At 38.9% G+C, this 20,330-nt stretch overlaps 1 protein-coding gene across 6 annotated transcripts in view; it reads right to left on the bottom strand.

The window, feature by feature from the left end:
• ZBTB21 (zinc finger and BTB domain containing 21) overlaps positions 1-20,330 on the bottom strand; it is a 51,240-nt gene that overhangs the window by 28,874 nt on the left and 2,036 nt on the right. For 3 of the 6 annotated variants that reach the window (XM_056797053.1, XM_007493056.2, XM_056797054.1), the window contains exons 2-3: positions 11,443-11,493; positions 4,801-4,855 (exon numbers count right to left, since the gene is read on the bottom strand). The exons of 1 other annotated variant lie outside the window; for it this stretch is intronic. The gene's annotated coding sequence lies outside the window, so the exon portion shown is untranslated. The remainder of the gene's footprint in view (positions 1-4,800; positions 4,856-11,442; positions 11,494-20,330) is intronic. 2 more of the 6 variants (XM_007493057.3, XM_056797055.1) reach the window with 1 other exon arrangement.

Below are 20,330 nucleotides of genomic sequence, written 5' to 3'. Positions count from 1 at the left end.
GGCAAAAGAGTTACTATTTACACAGACTTCGCTTACATTTTTGCACTTGTTCATTCTAACGCTTTTAGTTGGAAAAACAGATTTTATTACAACAGCTGGAAAACAAATCGCATATAAAGACCTGATATCCCATCTGATAGCTGCTGTGGAGTTGCCAAGGGAAATTGCAATTATTCATTGCAAAGCACACACCTATGGCAAGGAAAAGATATCCCTGGGAAACCAAAGGGCAGATATAACAGCAAAATATGCAGCCAGATTTGGTCCCTACCATGTTCTGAATCTTTCCCTGGTGGAAAAGCACGATCTTACCAAAGCTTACCATAGGGATGACATTCAGTCATGGGAAAACAAACAAACAAACAAACAAAAAAAACCATCTAGGAGCCAAATTAGAGAAAGGCATCTGGCTGGCTGAAGGTGGGAAGTCAATTCTCCTTAGAAAACTATGCCAACATCTGTGCAATGTGATTCACTCCAAAGATCATTACAGAGTAAAATCCATTCTCAATGTGGTACGGAGACTTTGCACAGCCCCAGGAATATCTACAAATGCTATTAAAAGTTTGTCAGACACATGGCATACGTAGGAAATTCAATCAAGGTCATTTTAAGAACGTAGCATTGGGAGGTAGACCTTTAAGTTACATGCCATTCCAATGTCTGCAGATAGTCTACATTAACATGCCAAATGAGAAGGGATTCAAATATGCATTGGTTATAGTGGATCGTTTGACTAGATGGATTGAGGCATATCCGGCTAGGTGCAACAACACAGCCACAGTAATAAAATCATTACTGAAAGAAATAATTCCTAGGTATAGCATTCTTGATGTTATAGACTCAGACAGGGGCTCGCATTTCACTTTGCAAATCCTACAAGAAATGTATAAGAACATGGGGGTAAAAAATAGTTTGCAAGATGTATATAGACCTCAGAATTCAGGGAAGTCAAACGCATGAACAAGGAATTGAAAACTACTATAGGAAAACTCTGTGCACAAACACACTTAAAGTGGACAGATGTTCTTCCTTTAGCTTTATTTCAACTGAGAATTAGACCCAGAGATGACTTGCATATCTCCCTGTTCGAAATTCTATATGGTCAACCTTTATGGCATGGTAGAACAACAAAACCATCATATGTATCCATGCTAAAAGGAGAATGCCAACTCCATACCTATTTAGCAGAAATACAAAATAGGTTGGAAGAATTAAGAAAGCTAGGATTATTAGTACAAAGGATACCACTGGATTTCTCACTACACAATATCAAGCCTAGAGATAAAGTGTATGTGAAGCATTTTGTTAGAGAAACATCTATAGAACCTAGATGGAATAGCCCTCTAGAAGTAGTTATGATTACTCCTACTTTCAATAAAGTTTCTGGGAAGGAGCCATGGTATCATGCCTCTCATGTAAAACAGCATTATGCTCACAATACTGACAGCTCTGTAGAAGATTTAGAGTAAACATGCTGAATAGAAACCAAAAGGAAATATAGGAAAATCTACAGTAATGCCAAATGCCCTAACAGCAACTCTAATTGTCCCTATAAATGAGAAAAATGAGAGTAAAAGATGACAAAACAGAATAATGGCACTGCATAAAACTTTGAGATAATCTCAGGTATAAAGAGAATGGCTCCAGATAGGAATCAGATCTCTGCTAATAGTCAAACGAACTTTTATTAACAAGAAAAACACAAACACATCTCTGCTAAAACACACATCGTGAATAATCTATATCAACAAGAAAGGATATATTGAGGGTAAAAGAAAGTTCTATCTCTAGAAATATTCAAATAACAAAATCTTCCAATATTCAAATCTCCATAACACCAAAACTCCAAAGAACCATACACCTAATTACAAAAAATTTCAATATCAAACCTCAAATTAAATAAATAAATTACATGCATCCACACATGAAGATTTCACACCATAGAAAATTGACATGCACACATGAAGAATTCATACTTACTTCCATGCCTATGAACACATGAAGAAAAGTCAATCTTACACACATGTATGATCCTGTATGTTAAAATCATCAGAGCACATAGGACTTCAATCAAGGTGAGACGACAGGCAAAAAGTGAATGCTGTAAAGAGAAAGGCTCAGGACCTGTACATTTTCATGCAACCAACACCAAGAATACCAGAAGAATTTTGAAATCAAGGACTGATGATAAAGGTGAGATTATTCGTCGTACATGTTAACTTCACATATAGGTAAATGCATATACATTCACACAAAAGCATAGCATGAAGAGGACGCATGGATGAGGTAAGAATGTAACAACTGATAATTAGGGCACATACATATTTCATACTGATATATTAATTGAGCTTCTGCAGGACTCGGGCAGGCAGAAAATTATAAAACAATTCTTGTCACAATGACTTCTGGTCATTGTGAGCTCATGTACATATGTAAAATGTGTATAGAAAGAACAATGTACATTTCTAAAATACTAATAAATTAATCTACTAATATAAAAAATTTTAGTATACTAAAATGTAACACACAGGGAAAGTTTCAATTAGGGAAGTTTGAAACTCAAGGTATATTAGGGACAGAATGATATTATATGAGACATAGTTACCTTAGGAGTTACTAGAGCTTATACAAGTTCTTACTTAGAAAATGTTCATTGTGAAGGAAAGTTTACTTTGTTACAAAAACGTTACTAATTGTAGAAGTGGTTATTTGTGTTTAAAAACATACGTCTGCATTGGAATTTGATTTTCACGACCTCTCCCATTTTCCTACCATCCCAAATCTTAAGATTTGGATTTAGACAGATTTAGGATAGCGAAGATACATTAGGATTTATTGCTTGGTGGGGGTGGGCGGAATATTTAGAATAGTATATTCTCATAGAATAAACAGAATAAATTAGCATATAATTTGGGTGAGTATAAATAATGGGCAAACAAAGCCTGGTTGCCTTTGTTTGAAAACAGAAATGGGGGATTATAATCAAGAGAAATGGCCCAAAGCAGAGGAAAATCTGAGATTTAAAGAAGATGGACCCAGGAGGGGCAGATGGAACATTCAGCCAGCAGGGGAAGGGAGTTCCATGGAAGATTCAAAAGCAGCAAAACTGTTGGCTAGGGCTGATTCTGGTCACTCTCTTACCAAAGACTCTGACAAGGACTAGGGAGGAGAGCTGCTCTTCTGATACCCCTTCTACCTGGCTGAGCTGAAGGCAGTTCTTGCCCACTGAAGACACCTGCTGATTTAAAACTAACTTTCCCTTAGGGGAAAGTCAAACCATTGCTCTGAAGAGACTTTGTGGCCAAAGCCTTAAACAGCTGATAGGAAAAAGATATCTAGGGACCTCCCACCTCTTCCCTCTACCCCTCTCTCTCCCTGACTTTTTTCTCCAAGAAATAAATTAGATATCTTAGTTTACAGAAGACTGTCTCTAAGTTTTATAATAGGAGGGAGGATTTCAAAGTCGAAGGAGAAAGTTGGGAGGGGTTGACTCACCTTCTGGTCAAGGCAAGACTCCATGAAAGTTGTCCACATTAGTGGAAGAAGAAGGAAGGTGCTACCTAGAAATCAGTCCCCAACAACAACTGGTTTCCTGGTCCTAGCATTTTAAAGCCCCTCTGTCTCTCCCACTATTTCAATATCCATTATTTACAAATTAAAGTACAAAAACTTGATATTAAAAGTACGTTACAATCTGCTACTCAACTATTTTTTCCTTCCTGTTCACTATTTTCTTACTCAAAAATCTATACTCCAGGTATCCTTTGAACACACCTTTAGAATTTTGTTCATATCATTTTCCCATTTTGGAAGTCCATTTTTCCACTGAAATACTGCCTTTTCTTAAATGTTCAGCTCCAACTGGATGTATGTAGCCAATTTCTCTGATCCTCATTACCTCTCAAGCCTCTCTAACATAGAAACTGTATGCTAGAAGTCTAGAATACTAAGACCCCCCCCAAATAAAACCTTCATGAACTAATGCCTCGCTTGAAATCCCTCAGCACTAACCTAACTGATACTATCCCCCTCCCACCTCATAATGCAATTCCATTAGCAAAGCTGTGCGAACTGACTAAACTTATAGGCTTGCAATAGAATGACACTCAATACTCCTCCCTCCTCCCAGTGCATCACAGATAAGAGCTCTAAATGGCATAAACTTGCTCTTAGCCCATGATAGCACCATGGCAACATTCTGTACTTGTCCAGAGTGGAAGAAGGAAGTACCGGACAGAAATGTGCTGGGGAAATGGAACTCTACTGTACACCTGAACCCACCCAATTCCCAGGGCTGGGGAAAGCCAAACTCCCAAAGACATAAATTTACTTAGGCTACAATAGTAGCAGTATGACCCTGCTCTATGTTGCTGAGCCAGAGAACAGAGGGCATGAGAGCAGGACGTGTGTGTGTGAGGCTATGTGGCAATCCACTAAAAGGGAAGGAGAGAGTTCTGTATCCACTTGGGACCAGCTCTATGCTCCCAGAGGTCACATGGGGCAGAGGAAAAGGCTATTACTGATCCATGAATTGTCCAATATGGGAAGAGGATTAGATGTTTTGGAATCCAGTCCCCAGGGAAACTATCATCAGAGGGGAAGGACTCAGAGGAGTAGAAAATAAGGGGAAAAAACTAAGAAGACTAAAACTCTCAGGAGGAAAAAATGATCTTGAACATAATCAGATAAACTTACAGAGAAGTTACTAGCAAAAGAAGGAAATGGCCTTCTGTTCTAGTTAATGAGTTCAGGCATCTATATATAAACAGTACATAACAAGAGAAAATGACTGAATACCTGATGAGGCAGGGGTGTGAATTTGCAGAAGGCATGGAACCACAGAATGCTGTTCCTGAGTAGTTTAAAAGAGAAATTGAAATTATTAGAGCAGAATGCATAGGCTACACAGCAGAAATAATTGGCATAATGGAAAAACTTGTAAACCTTAAAATTTCTTAGACTTATGAATGTTGGAAATTTCCCCATTGGAAAATTTCCTACTGGAAAAAATTTCCTACTGATAGTAAGAACTCTATTGGAATGTGAAAACCCTTAGCATGGGAGGATCCTTCTCCTCCCTACTTAAGACTACTTTAGGACAGAAACCTTTTGCTAAACAATGGAAAGGGTTTTGACCTATGCTTAAGCATAGAACAGGAAGTTCTTTGAGTCATGATTGATTTTAGAATTGATACAATAGCGATACTTGGAATGACAGAACCAGGTCTTGGAAACTACAATCTCCACCCTACTTAGAGTAACAGGATTTAGGAAGGACTGCAGCAAAGATCAAGATTTAATTATTTGAGAATATGACCTTCAACAGACATGCGCAAAGCCACAGACCTCTGGGTGGTCCTGGGTTAAACTAGAGCCACCATTGGCACAGGGGAGACATCGACAGTGATTGGTAGATGTGAGAACTGAGGGGAGGGAACTTAGATGGTTTCCTTAAAGATAGCGGGGTCTGAGGAGAGAGGAGGAGAGTTTTTTGCTCTGAGAGGTTTTGCTCTGAGAGGTTTTGCTCTGAAGGAGTCTGGAGGTGGAGGCCCCTGAGACTGTTTCTCCATTTTGGTCACGTGAGTGATAGAGACTGGTCTCTTTTCTTTGCCTCAGCTATCTAAGGGCTTGGGCCTTTGGCCCAGCCTAAGGAGAGGGGGTATTTAAGTCCTATTTTTCTCTCTCTGTCTCTGTCTCTGTCTCTCTCTCTCACCTTTCTTCCTCCTGTTTGTAATTAAAAACTCCAAAAGGTTGACTGCTGACTTGAGTTTTCATTTAGGAATTACATAGCTGAATTCCTTGGCGACCTTAAATTAATATATATCAGTCTTTTAAAGTGATTTCGATATCACAAACTTTAATCTGTAATAGCAAGTCTCGACTCTAGGAGGGAGTCAAGATGGCAACATAGAGACAGCAAATGTTCAGACCTCTGAAAACCCTTCCTTACTGATTACAAACTGACTGCTCCTAGAGGACTGAAAATCAAACCTAACAACAAGACAGAGCCAGGGAACCCTCCTGCAGGACTCAACTTAAAAGGTATAAACCCCCCATCCCCCAGCATGAATTTGAGAACACTCAGGTTTAAGGGGAAGGAGGAAGGAAGGTCCCAAGACCCCTCCCCCATCTAGAGCCCTAAGCCTCGAGCAGCAGTGGGAACCTCTGGGCAGGCAAAGGAGCTGGTATGGAGGGAGCACCTTGTGGGCAAAGCTGTAAGAGGCTCAGAGAGTCCAACACAGCCAGTGGGAAAGCAGTTGGACAAGAACCTCAGAGCAGGTAGCCTAGTTGAAGCAGCAGAGACACTCCATATTGTTCCCCCTTCCTGTGGTTTTGGCCTCAGGGCACATCCAGCAACCCAGCTGGACTTAATTCCATCAAAGCCTTCAGAGGGCAGGGAAGCTCAAGCTCCAAAACCCCTCCCCCACAGACTACACTGAGATTTACTGACAAAGCTCCAAGGGTGAAAGCAGAAAGAAAGAGAAAGAAAGAAGAAAGAAAGAAAGAAAGAAAGAAAGAAAGAAAGAAAGAAAGAAAGAAAGAAAGAAAGAAAGAAAGAAAGAAAGAAAGAAAGAAAGAAAGAAAGAAAGAAAGAAAGGAAGGAAGGAAGGAAGGAAGGAAGGAAGGAAGGAAGGAAGGAAGGAAGGAAGGAAGGAAGGAAGGAAGGAAGGAAGGAAGGAAGGAAGGAAGGAAGGAAGGAAGGAAGGAAGGAAGGAAGGAAGGAAGGAAGGAAGGAAGGAAGGAAGGAAGGAAGGAAGGAAGGAAGGAGGGAGGAAAGGAAGGAAGGAAGGAAGGAAGGAAGGAAGGAAGGAAGGAAGGAAGGAAGGAAGGAAGGAAGGAAGGAAGGAAGGAAGGAAGGAAGGAAGGAAGGAAGGAAGGAAGGAAGGAAGGAAGGAAGGAAGGAAGGAAGGAAAGGAGGGAGGGAGGGAGGGAGGGAGGGAGGGAGAGAGAGAAAGAGAGAGAGAGAACGAGAGAAAGAAAGAAAGAAAGAAAGAAAGAAAGAAAGAAAGAAAGAAAGAAAGAAAGAAAGAAAGAAAGAAAGAAAGAAAGAAAGAAAGAAAGAAAGAAAGAAAGAAAGAAAGAAAGAAAAAAAAAGAGAGGAGCAACAGCTCAGGCAACTGCAGGGAGTAAATAAGGGGTAAATATGAGCAAACAACAGAAAAAGAAAAAAGAAATTACAATCAACAGCTTCTATACAAGAAATGAACAAAGAGAGAACAGAACAGAGAAGGATGAGGGAACACCAAGCAAAAAAACAGAAACCCCAGTGAACTGGATGCAGGCTCTGGAAAAAACTCAAGACAACTGGGAAAAGATCTTAAAAACTAAGATAAGTCATCTGGAAACAGAGGCACTTGAACTAAAACAAGAAAATAGTGTCTTGAAAGCCAAAATCAACCAGCTTGAAAATGAGGTAAAGGAGATGAAAGATGAGGCAAAGGAGATGAAAGACGAGGTAAAGAGGTTGAAAGATGGCCTCCAAAGAAAATCAGACCAGATGGAAAAAGATGACCAAAAAGTCGGGGATGAAATCCAGTGTTTAAGAACCAGAATACAACTAGAAACAAGCAACTTCACAAGGCAGCAGGACACTATAAAACAAAATCAAAAGAATGAGAAAATTGAGGAAAATATGAAGCACCTCATTCACAATACAGAAGATTTAGAAAATTGTTCCAGGAGAGACAATTTAAGAATCATTGGTCTACTGGAAGACCACGACAAAAGAAAAAGCCTGGACATCATACTACAGGAAATTATCCAAGAAAACTGCCCCAATATTCTAGAACAAGAGGGAAAATTGGAGATTGAAAGGATCCACAGATCACCTCCTGTACTTAATCCCCAACTGACAACACCTAGGAATGTAATAGCCAAATCCAAGAAATATCAGACCAAGGAAAAAATATTACAAGCTGCTAAGAAGTAGTCATTCAGATACCATGGAATCACAGTTAGGATAAAACAGGATATGGCTGAATCTACACTAAAGGACTGAAAGGCATGGAATATATTCCAGAAAGCAAGGGAACTAGGTCTACAACCAAGAATCAACTACCCAGAAAAACTGACTATATTCTTACAGGAGAAAGTATTGTCATTTAACAAAATAGAAGAATTCCAAGTATTTGTAAAGAAAAGACCAGACCTGAACAAAAAATTTGATGCCCAAGCACAGAACTCAAGAGAATCATCAAAAGGTAATTTTAAAAGAAGGAAAAAAGAAAAACAAACAAAAAAAACCCACTTTTTTTTAAGAGACCCAATAAGTTAAAATGATATGTATCCCTATTAAGAAAAGAGGTCTTCGGTAACTATTAAAAATTGTTATTATCACTGGGGCAGCTAGAAGAATTACATTTAGAGGGAACAGTGACAAACTGTATAGGATAAAATGCAAAGACATAAATATGTATATAGATATATGTATGCATAAATACATATATATGTAAATATATACACACACACAACTAGAGCTAAAAAAAGAGGTTAAGACTAAAAGAAATGGGAAAATAAATAAAAGGGGGTAAATTTATATGTCACAAAGAAGCTCATGGTGGGAGGGGGGAGAATAATACACTGGAAGGATAAAGAGGTTGGAGACAGGAAATAATCAATTCTTACATGCATTGAAATTGACTCAAAGAGGGAAGAATAATCCAATACATTGGGGCAGAGAATTGATTTGCGCCCTATAGGGAAGTAGAAGGGCAACAAACGGACTGGTGGGGAGGGAAGCAATACAAGGGAGGGAAATGGGGGGGGGGGGTGTGTGTGTAAAAAGATTGTAATAGCAAGTCTCAAAAAAGAAACAAAAGAGAAGAAAATCCATCAGGAATGTAAATACATAGAAGTAAAAAACAATCAAGAAGAAAGAAGCAGTGACATTTTAAAAAAGCATGCTTTCCATACTATTGAAAGTTATATTGATTCAGTGATCCATTGTTCCCAGACCTGCTTGTCAATCAGTGTTGAGGAAGGCATCACTTGGTCTGAAGCTTTGTATTACCTGATATTTGTCCTGTAGTCTTATCAGGCCCCTTCCTATATAAATTGTACTCCCATCTTGGGGAGGAGCTGAGATGCAAGAGTCCAGCCTCTATTACTGAAGTTGAACTATCTGAATTATCTTGATCTCATTACAAAAGTTACCAATAAAGGCTGACTCCACCCTACCTTCCATCTTAGAATCAACACTGGGTATTGGTTTCAACTCAGAAGAGTGGTAAAGATTAACCAATGAAGGTTAAGATACTTGCCCAGGGTCATACAGCTAGGAAGTGTCTGAAGCCAAATTTGAACCCAGGACCTCCTGTCCCTAGGCCTGGCTCTTTAGACATTGAGCCAGCTAGTCAACCCCATAGATCCACTCATTGTTTATGGGAATTACAAGCCCCTATTAATAAACAATGTTATTCTCAAGAGAAATGGTCTCATATTCTTTTTTACTTAGAAATCTGATCACTACAAGAAATGCAAGAAGAATAAATGAACAGACTAACCAGGGACAATAAAACAAAATAACAACAAAGACCATTAATAGACTCCTTCTGAAATGTATACAAGAAGACAAATGTGAAAACAAAAATCAAATAGGTAATGGGCAAGCCTTAAACATCATAAACTAGCCTATACAATATCCTATTTACAGATGTATCAATGTTTTTTGTGTGACTAAATTACAAATTGAGAGGGTGAATAAAAACAAGAGGGAAAGAAAATAAAGGGGAATATTTGATGTGTGTTAATTGAGTCAAAGGCTGATAGTTTCACAGTCTCTCAGGGAAAAACAAAAAGCCTAAAAGAGAAGAGGTAAAAAGAAAGGAAATGTTATTTAAATGGTTGGAGGAGATACCACTGTCAATTGTTTCAAATGTTTCTAATGCTCTGATGGATGCAGAGAGATATTCTATAAAAGGAGAGGAGGACCTTACAATGGTAAAGGGGACTCTGAGATCCTGAGAGTAACTGACACTCCAGAAGAATAGGGAGCATGGACCTTGGGGAAAAAAACTACTAAGAGGAGATGAAAGGTCAGTAATGAACTACATAATCAGGGACAAAGAAAGAATCCTACCACCAACAATATCCTTTCTATTACCTGGAAGGAATTGGTATTTCACTAAGAGTGAGGCTCTAGAAAAAAAGGGGGAACTGGTTCAAGAAGGAAAAAATGGTTTAATAAAGAACTCAAAATAGGTACCTCAAAAAGTTTTAATTCCATGAGGGATACAAAGAATAAAGGACTAAATAAGCAGAAGAGTCACAAATCAAAAGAATAAAATTCTCTAATACATAGAAAAGGAAGACATATAATAAAGAGAGTAAGGGAAAGAAAAAGATGCAGAAAATGAAATTTTAAATTAACCAACAAAAACAAAATGAAGAGAAGAGGAAGAATAAAAATTTTAATTAATTCTATATAATTGAGAGGAAAAAATGAAAAGATTTAAACAAACAGATGAAAGAACAAAAGAAACTAAGCAAATTTTCACAAAGGATGAGGGTTAACAAATGGGAGAGGGGTGGAGCTCAAGGATGAGGGGAAGTGAACAAGTGTCACCAGTCAGATTAAAAAAGATTAAGTTACAATAACCAAAGAAGTGTAGTTCTATTTTTAATATAAAGTAGAAAAGAAATCATTACTTGAAGAAAACATAGACAACTGATGGAAAGATAAAACTAATTCTCATAACGTAGACCATGAATGGATTAAAGAAATCCAACTTCTAACCAAAACCTCACAACCTGTTGCTTATAAGAAACATATTTTAAAAACAAAAACATACATAGAATAAAAATATGGGGCTGGAAAAAATTTGCTATGCATAAAATTAAATTAAAAAAAAAGAAGTTGTAGTTACATAATCAAAGCAAAAATAAGTATTTTCCTCTTATCCCCCAAAAGAGGGATAATATATTATCTTGAAAGGAAATAGACAGTAAACCAATATCTGTATTAAAATTTATATACACCAAATGCAGTAACATTTAAATTCATGAAGGAAACAGTAAAATAACTACAAAAATACAAAGACAATACTGCAATGGGGCCAGGAGATTTCAATGTCTCCCTCTCATTTTTGGATAACTCTAACAGAAAGAAAAAAATATAGAACTAGACAAATTGCTGGAGGAAAAATAGAGATAAAAGCTTACACATCTTTTCAATGGCACTACAAAGATTATATGCAAGTCTTATTACCACATGGAATTTTTACAAAAATTGCCATGTATTAGGTCACAGAGATAAAACATCATCAGTGGTCCAAAAACACAATACAATAGTTGATTCAGAGATTAAAAAAATAAAAAGATAAATACCTAAAATAAGACTCAGTCTTTAACAATGAAATGCTAAATAATTGAGTCAAAGAAGTAATCATAGAAATAATTAATAATTATGTGAAAGAAAATGTTAATAATGAAACAACATACCAAAATTTCTGGGATGCAGCAAAAGAAGTCTTCAGGGGGAAAATCATATCCCTGTATATATACATATATATAAAAACAAAATAGAAAAAGACAAGATTAATTAAGAACTGGATTTGCATTTTTTAAAATGATAAATTTAACAAATAAACCCAAAGTAGAGAATTAAAAAAAATTAGAAGAAAAACAGAAACAAAGCTGGTTTTTTGGAAAGACTGATAAAACCATAACTAAAAATTAGAAGGCAGAAAATAAAATCAATAAAATAGCAAATTAGCAAGATGAAATATCAGAAGAATCAGAAGAAATAAAACTAATCAGAATAGTTTACATAGATATATCTTAGGCTAACAAAATTTAAGAAAAAGAAATATAAGAGTATTTTCAAAACTTTTGAATTCCTAAACTGACATAAGATAAAGGAATTAAATTACCCTATCTCAAGGGAACTACTAAAACAAACAAATAAGAATGTTGCTGGTCCTGATGGTTTCCCTAAAGAAATCTATTAAACGTTTAAAAGACAATTAATATCCATGCTACACAAATTGTTATTTTATAAAACTCTTACCTTCGATCTTATCATCAATATTAAGTATTGGTTTTAAGGCAGAGGAGTGGTAAGGAGTAAACAATTAGGTTTGAGGGATTTGCTTAGGGTCACACAGCTAGGAAGGATCTAAGGCCATATTTGAACCCAAGACCTCCTGTCTCCAAGCCTGGCTCTAGTTTAACTGCCTTTACATAAATGAATTTTTAAACTGAAAAATGAGGTATCCTACTACAATTTCTCCTTTTCTGCAACACAGTCCTAATCCCTAAAACATAGAAGGAAAACTACAAGGGGCAGCTGGGTGGATTGAAAGATAGGTCCAGAGACAGGAGGTCCTGGGTTCAAATCTGACCTCAGACACTTCCTAGCTGTTGTGACCCTGGGAAAGTCATTTGACTCCCATTGCCTAGTGTGAATTTTAGATTTACTCCACTCTGTTTAGTCTTTAGAATTATAGCAACCAGGACTGTATACACCCTCACTTAAATTAAGTGTGGGGGAGGAAGGTCTATGACCCACGTGTGCAAGTGACAAATCAGAAACAATTGACTGACCCCCTGGGAGGTCCAAAGTCAAGTTTAAGCCACCATTGGTACATGTAAGACACAGGAAGTGACATAAAGAATGGCCGAACCGCAGGCTTCAAAATAAGTTTTCAACAATCAAATGCGTTTCTATATAATAGAAATAAAACTCGAGGCAATATAAGAAAACAAAACCCCATTCCAATCGCTACAGATTTACTTATGAAATGCTTTGTAAAGAAATAAAGAATAATTAAGATAGGTGGAGGAATATTCAATACTTGTGGCTGGGCCAGTGTCAATATAATAAAAATTACTATATTACCAAAGCTTATACTTTTATTGATTCACCAATCAAGTTATCAAAGGGATACTTTATAGACTTAATGAAATAATAACAAAATTCATCTGGGAAAACAAAAACTCCAAAATATCAAGGGAAATGATGAAAAGAGGTAAGGGAAAAGGGTGATTAGCATTTCTACCTATAATATAAAATAGTAGTCATCCAAACAATCTGGTACTGGGTAAAAAAATAGAGGCAGGGGCAGCTAGGTAAGCATAATGGATAGACTACGAGGCCTGGAGTCAGTAGGATCTGTGTTCAAATTTGACCTCAAGGACGTCCTATTTGTGTGGCCCAGGGCAAGTCACTTACCCCCCACTGCCTTGTCCAGTGATGGTGAACCTACAGCACATGTGTCAAAGATGGCACACAGAGCACTCTCTGTGGGCACGAGCACTGCCACCCCCCCCATTCATTATGAGAAAGGCAGAGGGACTTGGATGGAGCTGCTCCCTTCCCCATCTCCACCATACCTGATGCCATTTTTTCATACTCCCACCCCTCAGCTCAGTAGTGGGCGCTTTTTTCCCTCCCTGTGTGGGGTGTTTGTGTGTGTGTGTGGGGGATGGGAACCAGGCATGGGGGCCAGGGGATGCGCACAGCATGGCAGTTTCTAAAAGGTTCAACATTACAGGCCCAGCCCTTACTATTCGTCTGCTTTAGAATCAATACTGTGTATTGATTGTAAGACAAAAGATAAGTGTTTAATAAAAGACGAGATAATGAAAATAAAAACAATAGAAGTTAATAATAGTACCCGATAAAGCTAAAATAGAAATCATTTAGGAAAGTGCTCCCTTTTTAACTTGGGGTAGAACAAAAGACTTCTGCTTAAACAAGAAAGTAGGCTGGAAGAATTAGGTATAAACCAACTAAGGCCATGCAGGGACTTTCTCAAAACTCTACAAATGGATATGTAAAGAGAAGACGATTACAAGTTTAGAAGAGAAGCGATCCTACATCACTGACAGGAATGGGCAGACGTGGCATTCTTATCCTGACAAAGGACACATTCATCAGCGAGCTCTGATTACACAAAACTGAAACAGCGCACAGGCAAAATTAACCCACCTAAGAGATAAGGCAAAGAGTGCAAACACGGCAATGCCTGCTGTCTGGCACTGTGCTAAGCACTTTGCAAAGATGATCTCATTTGATACTCACAGTAACCCTGGGAGGTGGATGCTATTCTTATCTCAATTTTACAGTTGAGGAAACTGAGGCAAACAGAAGTTCTATGACTTGTTCAGGGTTACATAGCCTGCAAGTGTCTGAAGCCAGATTTGAACTCGAGTGTTCCTGAATCTAAGCCCAGCACTACATCCATGGAACCACCAGCTCAGAAGATAAGAAGGGACTCTATGCTATGGAGGGAAGTTGGGGGAAAATCTTTTCAATAAATACCTAAGAAAAAGGATACACTTTAGAAACAAGCAGCAACAATGTGGCTCAGACCCAGGAATTAAGTAAATTCCAGCATGTAGCTTAGTTTGAAGGAATCTCGAGCCAAAGGGGAATTTACAGTTTTTAAATTTGGGCCCGCAGAGCTTTCCAGCTAGGTGTTGGGTGCTGGATCTACGAACAATTGCAGTCTACTATGGATCAGTCTGAAAGCCAGACCAGGAATTTGCAGAACTCAGATCTGGAGGGAAGCAATCAGGCCACACTGGGAACTTTGACCTGAGGTCCTGAACAAGAAAACATTCAAGAGCCCAAGAAAGCTGCCCAGCCCTAAGATCAAGTCTGAAGCCAAGAAGCTGGCTGGAAGAATGAACAAACAAATGAAGAATCCCAACATAAACAGCAATTATAGTGGCAAGGATCCCTAAAACAGAAATAGAGAAAAGAATTACCCCGATACATCCACAAGCAAGCTTCTGAGAAAAAGGAGAATTCCGGAAAGAGATGAAGAGAGCTAAAAAGCATTTTTAAAAGAGGCAAGAAATTTTTTTGTAAATGAAATAAATGCTTGAAGAAAAATTTGAATTAGAAATAAGAGTGAGAGAAGAAAGAATTGGGAAAGGAATGAACAGGTTGGCACAAGAGATATAAATCCGTGCAAAAGTAACAGTCTCTGAAAATCCAAATGAACCAAAGAGAAACCAATGATTCCAAAAGGCAACAAGAAATATTAAAGTGAAATCAAAAGAATGACAAAGTAAAGGAAAATGTAAAATATTTCATAGAAAATAAATGAACTGAAAAAATACAAGACAAAATTAAAAACCTGGCCTACTTAAACACCATGACAAATAAAAGGGGAGGTCTAGATGCTATATTTCAAGAAATCTTCAAAGAAAACTACCCAGAACTCTCTTGGCCAGAGGGCAAAGTGGAAATAACTTGACTCCTCTGAAATGAAAACTGCCAGAAACATGACTGTCAAAATCTGGACTGTCCAAACTAAACAGAGAGAACGATACGATGAATGAATGAATGAATGCTGCAGGCAGCCAGAAATAATACAGTGCCAACGAAACCCTATAAAAATCACATAAGATTCGGCAGTTACCACTACAAAAGAGCAAAGCCCACATAAGGCATTCTGGAAAGCAAAAGCAACTTTCCCAGAAGGGAAAATTAGCCTTTCCCGAAATGAAGGCCTTCCAAGCATCCCCCATAAAAAGACGGGGGCTGTACTGAAACTTCAAACGTCAAACACCGCATAAAAGGGCAAACACGAAGGAAGAATTTCCGTTCAAATATGGGGCGATAAGGGGAGATCACCCTACCAGGCCTAACCGAGGGACTATAATTAGAAGGGCTGGGCACAGTTTTGCTCTATTCTGATAGCCTTAAAGGGAGAACTACATGGGAGATGGGGGGGGGGGGGGGCCATTCAGAGAAGCTGATCTCCTCGGGTCAGCTGGCAAACAGCTGGGCGGCTCCACTCGGTGGATTCAGTCAGGCCTAGAGATGGGAGCTCTATGCTCAGACACTCCCAGCTGTCTGACCTTGGGCCAGTCATTTGCTGTGCATGGCCTAGCCCTCACCTCTCTTCTGCAAAACCAAACCAGGAAGAAGAGTGGGAAGAGCAGCTGGCATTTCAGCCTCACTCTCATCTGAACTGGTCAAAGGAAGAAAGGAAGGCGCAAGCTACACACACACACACACACACACACACACACACACACACACGACTGGATGTAGAAGTGGAAAGGGAAGAGGGGAAGGAGAGGACAGGTGAAAGGCAACATGAAGGGAGGGAGGGCTCCAAAGCGCCCCCCAGCCCAAGGATACAGGAAAATATCACTTTTTTGGAGAGTTGGCGGAGAATGAGACTCGGAGGGGATGTCCACAGACTGGGAAAGGGCTGGACAAGTGATGGCAGATGAAGCGACCCAACACGACTGTTCTTTTACGATATACTGAAAGGGGCCGTTTCCCAGAAGCTGGAGAACTTGTACGAGCTGATATGGAAGAAAGTGAAGGGAGCCAGCAGAGCAATGTATGCGCTAAGGACCCACAGGAGACGGGCGGCTCCTGTTCTGATAGAGGTGCAAAACATATACCGTCTTTTTGGCTGGGGGCAATCCAGAAACTTGTGTTGCTTGACTATAGCTCTAGCAGAAGGTGGTGTTTTTCTTTTATTCTCACACTGGGAGGGCATTTAAGGTGAGAGAATTAGAAAGTGGATTTTTGCTGATTGAAAGAAAAATGTTGTTCATTCTGTGTACAGGGGATAGCTTTCTGCCTATACTGTGTATTACACGGAATTACATCTTTGAGCAATGAGATTGATTACATATGTGAAATCGTGCGAATGTTTCTCTCTGTAGATCCGTCTGAATAATAAAACACACATACATATATAGATATGTATGTGTAAAATGAATATCTACAGCTATACAGATTAAGGTGAAATAAAAACAATGAAATCCCATCCTAATTCCGCTCCAATGAGCTTTCTTCTTTTCTGAAATCCTCCAGAAAGTTCAGAGAGAAATGTACTTGGTGTTTCACATGTGCTGACTTACAATATTATTTTTAAATGAAAATAAAGCTTATCTTTCTAGTAAGGTTACATATTCTTCACACAAAGTAGGGTTGGTGTCCAAAACTCTTTATTCCCAAAGCACCAAACCCAATGCCTTGGCACAGTAAGGTCTGGTTGTATTCCCCTAGACTTTTAAGTTCCCCAAGCAGAGATCCTGTCTCCTAGAACTCTTCCCTACTGTTACTTGGCCCTCTACACAGGAGGCATTCAATTAAGAACTCTGAAACTTAAAAATTATATTAGAAGAAAATAACAACACAACAGAAACAATTCTTCTACTGATCAAAACTCAAAAGTTTCTATTGAACAGGCTCTGGTCTGAATGTGTGGAGGTAGATTACACCCACAAAGCACTATTTCCACATTTTGTCATCTTTGCCAGTGTGCAGATGTGAGGGGAAACCTCTTCTTATTCACGAGAGGAAGCATTTTTCTGTTTGTTAATAATTTGATATGTATATCCCTTTTCCAGCTTATCTACAGAGGAATGGCTTATACATAGACACATACAGACACACACAGTTGTTAATTGATCACATTTTATCAGATATCAAACCCTTCTCTGAGAAATCTGATGACAAAGATTTTTTTTCCCATTTAACTGTTTCTCCTTCTTATCCTAAGTACATTAATTCTGTCTTTACAGCTTTTCTGTTTCATTTAATCTGAACGAACAATATCGTCTTTTGTAATTGCCTCCATCATTCATAGGAATAAATCTCCTACTCATAGCTGTTAAGGATACAACTTCTACGTCTCTTCTCATTTTTTAATACTATAATCTTTAACATTAAGGTTCTTTCTATCTTTCAAAGATGACAGAAAATTGTTTGTCAATCATATCTGCCAATTCTTTCCATACCTAAGTACTTTCTTACTAATCTCCTTACTTATAGAATTTTAAATCTTTATTAGTCTAGACATATTTGTCTTTTCTAAATCAAAGGATATTCTCTTTGGCAGAGAAAAAAAAAGCGAACAGCTCTCTGCTTTCTCTCCGGTCAGTGAGAGTCATCCAAGTTAAGCAACAGTTCTATCTTTTCTTCGATCGATTCTTTGATATTTTCCCCAATATAACAAACAAAACATTCTTTGCTGTCCTCAGCTTTCGTTCCTGCCCACGGCTCAAACTTTAGTACACCCAAAACTATTTTTTTAATATTTTACTATGCATTTATATATTTATGCATCCTGTTTCTCGACCTTGTTTTCCACATGACTTTTTTTTTTTAAGACTAAGATGGATAGTCAAAACTGACCTGTTTGCTGTTCTCCATACAGAACATTCTACCAAGCTTCTTCATACAATCTCAAACAATAGTTTCCTTAAAGGTCAACTCTGTATCTCCCCTTATGGGAAATACATCCCTACATCCCCAGTTGCTAGTGGCTTCCTCCGGAATCTTATTTTGTGCATATTTTCCATATATTTTATATATTTTTTACTAATGTACATGTTTTCTCCTCAACAGAAGGCAAGTTACTGGAAGACAGGGATTGTTTTGTGTTTATCTTTTTATTCTCAATGCCTGGCACACTGAAGGCATTTAATAAATGTCTGAATTGCACTGAATTTATACAAAGAATCATAAATCTAGAGCTGGACGTGTCACCTAATCTAACCTTTTTTTTTAATAGATAAGGAAACTGAGGCCAAGGGAGGTTAAATGAATTAACCAAGCTCATCAGGTAGGAGATGAACCACACTATTCTTTAAACTATGTTACTGTCAGTTCTTAAAAGTGAGTTTCCTCTTCATTAACCCAGCCCCTTTGCACTTCAGGTTCTTAAGTTGGAGAAGCAATAAAAATTACATTTTTATTTTTACTAAGTTCAAACTGAAATTTAGAATTCTCTTCACTTAGTAATGTACAGTAAAATTAAGCTTCAGCTGTCAAAAGTATCAGTGACACGATAAAGGCTAAGAATTCCTGCTTTAGCCAATTCCCCTTTTCTTCCTGACTGGAACTGCTTTTCTGGGTGTCTTCAGAATTTCATTCTTGAGAAATTCTTTATCCATCCCTGGCCACCTTCTCCTTTGGAGTTCTGGGCCAAGAGGTCCTCAGGCTTCCTCTGAACCTTTTGACACCTGCTTTCTCCAATTCTAGGGTACCTGTCAGACTTTCCCCAACTATCACAAAATCAAGAAAGAAATGGTAACTTCCCTCCCCCCAGGAAGCACTAGGAGAATGAAATGGTTTAAATAACTCATATTACCTGAGGCCCTCATTAACAGTGACAAGCCCTCATGACTGCATTTCTGAATCCTGCTTCAACTATTCATGAAAAAGCAGAAAAAAGCCCAAACATTCGGTATGATCAAGATGCTGATTTTTATCTATGTACTTAAATTGATGTGAGCACATGACCCAAATAAGCTTATAGCTCCAAGGGCTATTTACAAAAAATACGTGGATATGTTTAACTGATCGATACTCATAACTAGTTAAGCACTAACAAAAGTAAAACAAGTCTCAGCAAAAACTGCCTCCAGGTAATAGAATAACCGCTACCACTCTTCGGACCCTTACCTGCCCCCCCACCCCACCCCCAAATTGAGCTGATTAACTTCTGAGGCCTTCGCCATTGGTTTGGCGGCTAAGTCTAAGCCAGTACAACTCTTCTTACTCAAAGGCAAATCCTCACCTCCATTTTTCCTGCTCTGTCACTTTCTATTCATCCATGAAAAACTACTGAATTGTGGATGCAGAACACAAAATTTAAATCACTAACTTGATAAAAAGCAATAAGGAATTTCCTTCCATTATTATGTGTTTCATCTCATCTTAAACATAGGGGGCAGCTGGGTAGCTCCGTGGACGGAGAGCCAGGCCCAGAGATGGGGGGTCCTGGGTTCCAATCTGGCCGCAGACACTTCCCAGCTGGGTGACCCTGGGCAAGTCCCTTGACCCCCATGGCCTGGCCCTCACCCCTCTTCTGCCTTGGAGCCAATACCCAGTACGGAAGGGGAGGGTTTAAAAAAATGCTCAAAATAGATTCCTCCATTATCTCCATTTCGGACATTCTACCTTGAAATGAGGCAGAATCAAACAACGGCAGCTCTAATAACTCCTTGCTTCAGAGATCTTTGATTTCACACCACCCAAACTCTACATCATCTACCACTCCCCGGACTGCGAAACTTTTCCCTGTCCTTCGAGAACGTGGTTGGACGCCCTCCTCCTGAGGCTTCGCCGTAGGGCTCGGCGGACGGTCAGGGGGGCGTCTTCTGGCTATACTTGCATCCAATAACGAAGCCTTTACGTCGGCCCTTCCAGCTCCGGAGGAAGCCCATCCCCCACAGAGCCTCCCTACACACTTCCCGGGCACCAAGGAAGGCGATACAAAAACTCCCCGGGATTCTCCGGGAATAAGATTCTAATCTCGGGGAACCGAAACCAGACACTCGGGTCCCTCGGAACCGAGTCGGAAGGGTTTGTCTTCTTAACGTTTCCCGTAGCTCGGGACGAA

This window comes from Monodelphis domestica, chromosome 4 (assembly GCF_027887165.1).
Source record: "Monodelphis domestica isolate mMonDom1 chromosome 4, mMonDom1.pri, whole genome shotgun sequence".
Taxonomy (NCBI): Eukaryota; Metazoa; Chordata; class Mammalia; order Didelphimorphia; family Didelphidae; genus Monodelphis; species Monodelphis domestica.
This window is presented reverse-complemented; position numbering and strand designations above follow the sequence as displayed.